The sequence below is a fragment of the Rattus norvegicus genome, chromosome 1 (genome assembly GCF_036323735.1).
Source record: "Rattus norvegicus strain BN/NHsdMcwi chromosome 1, GRCr8, whole genome shotgun sequence".
Classification (NCBI taxonomy): domain Eukaryota; kingdom Metazoa; phylum Chordata; class Mammalia; order Rodentia; family Muridae; genus Rattus; species Rattus norvegicus.
Window position 1 is genome coordinate 173,028,333 of NC_086019.1, and position 5,406 is coordinate 173,033,738.

Below are 5,406 nucleotides of genomic sequence, written 5' to 3' on the forward strand. Positions count from 1 at the left end.
CCATGAGTACATGTAGAGGGTAGAGGACAACTTGTAAAGACTGTTCTCTCCTTCTGCCATGTGGGTCTTCCGAATCAAAGAAGTCAAACAGCATTTGGCAGCAAGCACCTTAACCCACTGAGCCATCTTGTTGGCCCTCCTTTACACTGTTAGCTGGATACCTCAGCTAGTAGGGTTAAGAAGAAAAATGTAGTTAGTGAAAATGCCCAACAGAAGCAAACACATGAGAAGCTGGTTTGGTGTTTCAAGGTTCATCCATAAATGGCAAAGCCCAGGCAGAAACAACATATTTGGAAAATGAAATTCTTCAATTAGCATCCACCACCAATCGCCAGTTTTTCAAAAAAAAATTAGCTCCAATAAACCAGACAACTATGCAAAGAGTTTTAAGTCAGATAAACGACACAGTGAAGCACTGCAGAGATGTCCTGGGCACATGAGAAACAGTGGGAATACACCTGACACAGTCAGAAAACTGTACAGCTACTGGTTGTGTGAACGTGCACCTTTGAGTCCAAGATTGGCTTTCTCAACACAACAGCAATGATTACAGTATGCGCTTTTCCCAGACACACAGGTGTTTTTTTTTTTTTAAAGATTTATTCATTTATTATATATAAGTACACTGTAGCTGTCTTCAGATACACCAGAAGAGGGCATCGGATCTCTTTACAGATGGTTGTGAGCCACCATGTGGTTGCTGGGAATTGAACTCAGGACCTCTGGAAGAGTAGTCAGGTGCTCTTAACCACTGAGCCATCTCTCCAGCCCCCCCCTTTTTTTTTTAAAGACACACAGGTGTTTAACAAAAGGCTTTCCTTCCAGATCATGCTTCCCCAGTTCCTGAGCCTGAGTCACTTTCCACATTCCCTAGGACTGCCATTCAGTTCACCTCTGCCAGGCACTGTGCAAACACCTACAATACGGTAAGATGTTCCTGCCTTGGCAGAGTTGTCAAGGGAGAAAAGTTGGTAAAAATTTGACACGAGAAAGGCCTCTCTTTATGCTGGCAAGTTTTATTGCTTGGGTCATTTTGGAAGAGGGAACTTCAACTGAGGAAATGTTCCCACCAGCTTGGCCTGTGGGTAAAGCAGATGCATTTTCTTGATCGGTGATTGATGTGGGAGGGTACAGCCTACAATGGGCAGTGCCATCTCTAGGCTGGTGGTTGTGGGTGCTGTAAGAAAGCAGACTGATGAAGAAGCCATAGAACAGGACGTAGGAGCAAGCAGTGCTCCACTATGGTCTCTCAGCAGCTCCTGTCTACACGTTCTTGCCCTGTTTGAGTTCCTCCCCTGACAGCCTGATTAAACTGTGATATACAAGTATAAGCAAAATAAGTCTTTTCCTCTCTAAGTTGCTTTTGGTCATCGTGTTTCTTCACGGCAACAGAAACCCTAACTAAACCTCATAAGCCTTAATTTGTTATGCGCAGGAAACAAACCTAAAGAAACAAAAACTGAGACGTGTTTCCTAGGACACATGCTGCACACATAGATTTCTTCTGCAATTATAACAGCTAGAGCTGTAAGCGCTTCACATATGAGACCTTTTTTTTTTTTTTAATTTAACTTGAGTATTTCTTATTTAGTCCCTGGAAGCTCTGGTTGCTTGGCATTGTTGTACATATGGGGTCTCGAGCCCCTTCAAGCTCTTCCAGTTCTTTCTCTGATTCCTTCAACGGGGGTCCTGTTCTCAGTTCAGTGGTTTGCTGCTGGCACTCGCCTCTGTATTTGCTGTATTCTGACTGTGTCTCTCAGGAGCGATCTACATCCGGCTCCTGTCGGTCTGCACTTCTTCGCTTCATCCATCTTGTCTAATTGGGTGGCTGTATATGTATGGGCCACATGTGGGGCAGGCTCTGAATGGGTGTTCCTTCTGTGTCTGTTTTAATCTTTGCCTCTCTATTCCCTGCCAAGGGTATTCTTGTTCCCCTTTTAAAGAAGGAGTGAAGCATTCACTTTTTGATCATCCGTCTTGAGTTTCATTTGTTCTAGGCATCTAGGGTAATTCAAGCATTTGGGCTAATAGCCACTTATCAATGGATGCATACCATGTGTGTTTTTCTGTGATTGGGTTACCCATATGAGACCTTTTAATCCTCTGGACATCCCTATGAAGCAGGCACTACTACTTCTATCATTATTTACACTTTATAAAGGATAACAAGACACAGAGCAGGGAACAAGACACCCAAGTCATACAGCTAGAAAGTGGAAGTTAGGAATGGGGCCGATGTGACCTATGCTGGGCCCCAGCTCTAAGCCAGGAGCCTCTAGTGATCTTTAAGTCACTTCTTACCACTCTATGAGGTAGGATTAATATAGCTTTATACTGCCAAAATAAGTGAATCCCAAATAACTAGACGTCTGTTTTTACTGGTCACTTTCTTTAAGATTGATAAGGGGCTTATTAAATAAACTAGCAGGGTCCTCAGTTCCATCTCCACCACCTAAACGGGAATCTGCTAGAATGGAACCAGGATTTATATTCCTAATACGAATTTTAGGCTAGTCTTATATGTCTTTCTTTTTCTTCCTTTTAAATTTTACTTTTCTTGGATATTTCATGTATCCACATCCCAAATGTTATCCTCCTTCCCACCTCTACCATACTCCCCTCCCCACTGCCTCTATGAGGATGCTCCCACTCTAACCTACCCACTCCCACCTCAACTCCCTGGCATTCCCCTACATTGGGGAAATGAGTCTTCACAGGACCAAGAGTTTCTCCTTCCACTGATGCTAGAGAATGCCATCTTCGGCCACATACGTGGCTGGAGTCATGGGTCCCTCCATGTGCACTCACTGGTAGGTGGTTTAGTCCCTGGGAGCTCAGGTGGGGTCTAGTTGGTTGGTATTGTTGTTCTTCCTATGGTGTTGCAAACCCCTTCAGCTCCTTCAGTCTTTTCTCTAACTCCTCCATTGGTGTCTCCTTGTTCAGTCCAATGGTTGGCTGCAAGCATCCTCATCTGTATTAGTAGGACTCTGGCAGAGCCTCTCAGGACACCCATATCTGGCTCCTGTCAGCAAGCCCTTCTTGGCATCAGCGATAGTGACTGGGTTTGGTGGCTGCATATGCAATGGATCACCATGTGGGGCAGTCTCTGGATGACCTTTTCTTCAGTTCACGTTCTACTCTTTCCCTGTATTTCTTCCCATGAGTATTTTGCTCTCCCTTCTTCTTGAGCTTCATATGGTCTGTGAATATATTTATGTATATACATATACAAATAAAAATTTAAAAAGACATGTAACAAAGAAAGCTTCTAAACAATGAAAGAAGTTTTACTGATACTGCCACTTCTCTAATGTCACACTATCAGTTTGTGTGAAGGTTATAGCTTAAGAAGCACTCGAAAGGGACAGAAAAGACGGCAAAGGAACCTGAGCTTTCACATGTGGTATGAGAACTTGGTTACAGCCAAGACACCGCAATCATCACACAGGTCAGGCACCAGACAACGAAACTAGGATCTGATCCCAGAGCCCAGCTGCCTACTCATCATGCCCACAAAACAACTTTTCTACCCTCTGTACCACTTATCAACCATGTCCTAACCCACGGGCCCTGTGGGAAGAGATAAACAGTCCCGTGGCTCCCTCGAGGGCCTAAGCCTTTCACAGTTTTCCTAAGACTCCCAGCAATTAACAATGGGATTCCTGCTGAGCATTTTAATAAGGGCAGAGGCAGGCTGATCTCTGAGTCAGAGGCCTGCCTGGTCTACAGAGAGGGTTCCAGCACAGCCAGGGCCACACAGAGAAACCTTGTCTTGAAAAACCAGACCAAACCAAACCGACCAAATACTGACTTCCTTTTCGAAGAGGCTTAACAGGCAGCCAAACCAGAAGGAGCCTTTGCTCTATGGCTTCCCCCTCATCCTCAGCACTTCAACAGTCTTCTGGTTCCCCATACAATCAGCCATTTAGGAAGCAAGGAAGAGCTCTCTGGAGTTCGCTATGCAGCTCTCCTGCTCCTAGAAAGATACCTAGCACGTCCCTTCCTGTCTCTGTCCCGGTGAACTCTGCCAGGTTCTGAGAAAGATAAGAGGATCCTGGGACTTGAAAAACCCATCTGGCCCATCTTGACTTCTTGCAGCCTGAATCTTCAGCCATGCCTCCTTCTGCCAATCTACACTTAGGCAATGTCAACATTAGGCTGGTCTTTGGCTGTGCTAGGCCTAGAAATGAACAAGAGAAAAGGGAGTACGTCGGTATCCGGAATAATTGGGAAAGCACAAAACATTCAAGAAAGGGCACCAGGAAGGATTTCTCAAAACTGAAACAACCCCTTCCAAACTGAAAGATCCTTTCCTCCTTTACTATCCACACACCTGCACCTTGCACCTCTTCCAAAGTGCAGAAAGCCCATCAAGATAGAAAAGGCCCAGGGTTTGTTGGCTAGAAGATTAAAGGATTGCCAGGGGTTTTTACAGATTGCAAGGAAAGGGTATTTTGTTGTCCTTGTTGAATGAGAGAGAAAAGAACTCTCTTTTCCACTCCTACACCACTTTTCCAGCCTCCTGCTCAGAGGAAGCTCTTTACATTTAAATTTTCAATCTCCACTAATTTTTAAGCCCCCTCCCTGCAAGATCACTCTTTTTCGAAGATTCTGTAGATTTTAAGCTGAAGTTAAAAGCCTGAACTGGGCTGAGTAATCATGAGGCAATTCTAGGCCAAAAGAAATCTGTTTGGTGCCAAGATGGTTTCAAACCCCTTCATACAGCTGCTGCTGCCAGTCTGGACACTCACGCCTCTCGCCCGGCAGCTTCGCCCAGCACTGGCAAGACAACTGAGCCCACATTGTGTAGTGGCTTGTCACCACTTTGGAAAAGAAAACAGAATGGAGGCTTGTACTGCAAGCTCTGCTCTGAGGGCCTAAGCACTGCCTCCCGTGGCTTGGGCAATCAAGAGTGATGCAGTGGCCATAGTCCTAATGTAAGCCAGTGTCTTCCTAGGGCGGCCACATTAACTACAGGAACTCCCCTCTTGGTCGACGCCGGGAACGCTGCCGCCTCCAAGCTTTCACTGAGCCGAGTCTTTCTTTCTGCCATGTCCTCTGCCCACATTCTTTCTTAAATAGCCAGGCCAGATGTCAGTTTCTTCCTGAATCCTTTCCTGACCCAGGTCCTGACCTCATACTCACCCTTCCCATGCTCTCCCGGCTAGCTGAGCTTAGGATGACTGATGGTGATAAGAGGCCTCCTCTGCCTTGGAAAGCATCAGAATCCCTGTTATGCCTGAGACCTCATTTCAGTCACCCTTTACCCCCTATCTTCTCCCTGCAGTCACACTGTGTCCTTATTATGTCCTCAAGCATGCCCAGTACATTCCTATGGTAAGATCATCACAGCTTTGTTAACTATACCATTCTCCAACAAGCCTGTTCTCCCCGCTCCTTCAAATC

General features: G+C 45.6%; 1 protein-coding gene across 17 annotated transcripts in view; it reads right to left on the reverse strand.

Annotated features, from left to right (window-relative positions):
• Positions 1 to 5,406, reverse strand: part of Dennd2b (DENN domain containing 2B) — a 150,729-nt gene that overhangs the window by 49,438 nt on the left and 95,885 nt on the right. The window lies entirely within an intron of this gene.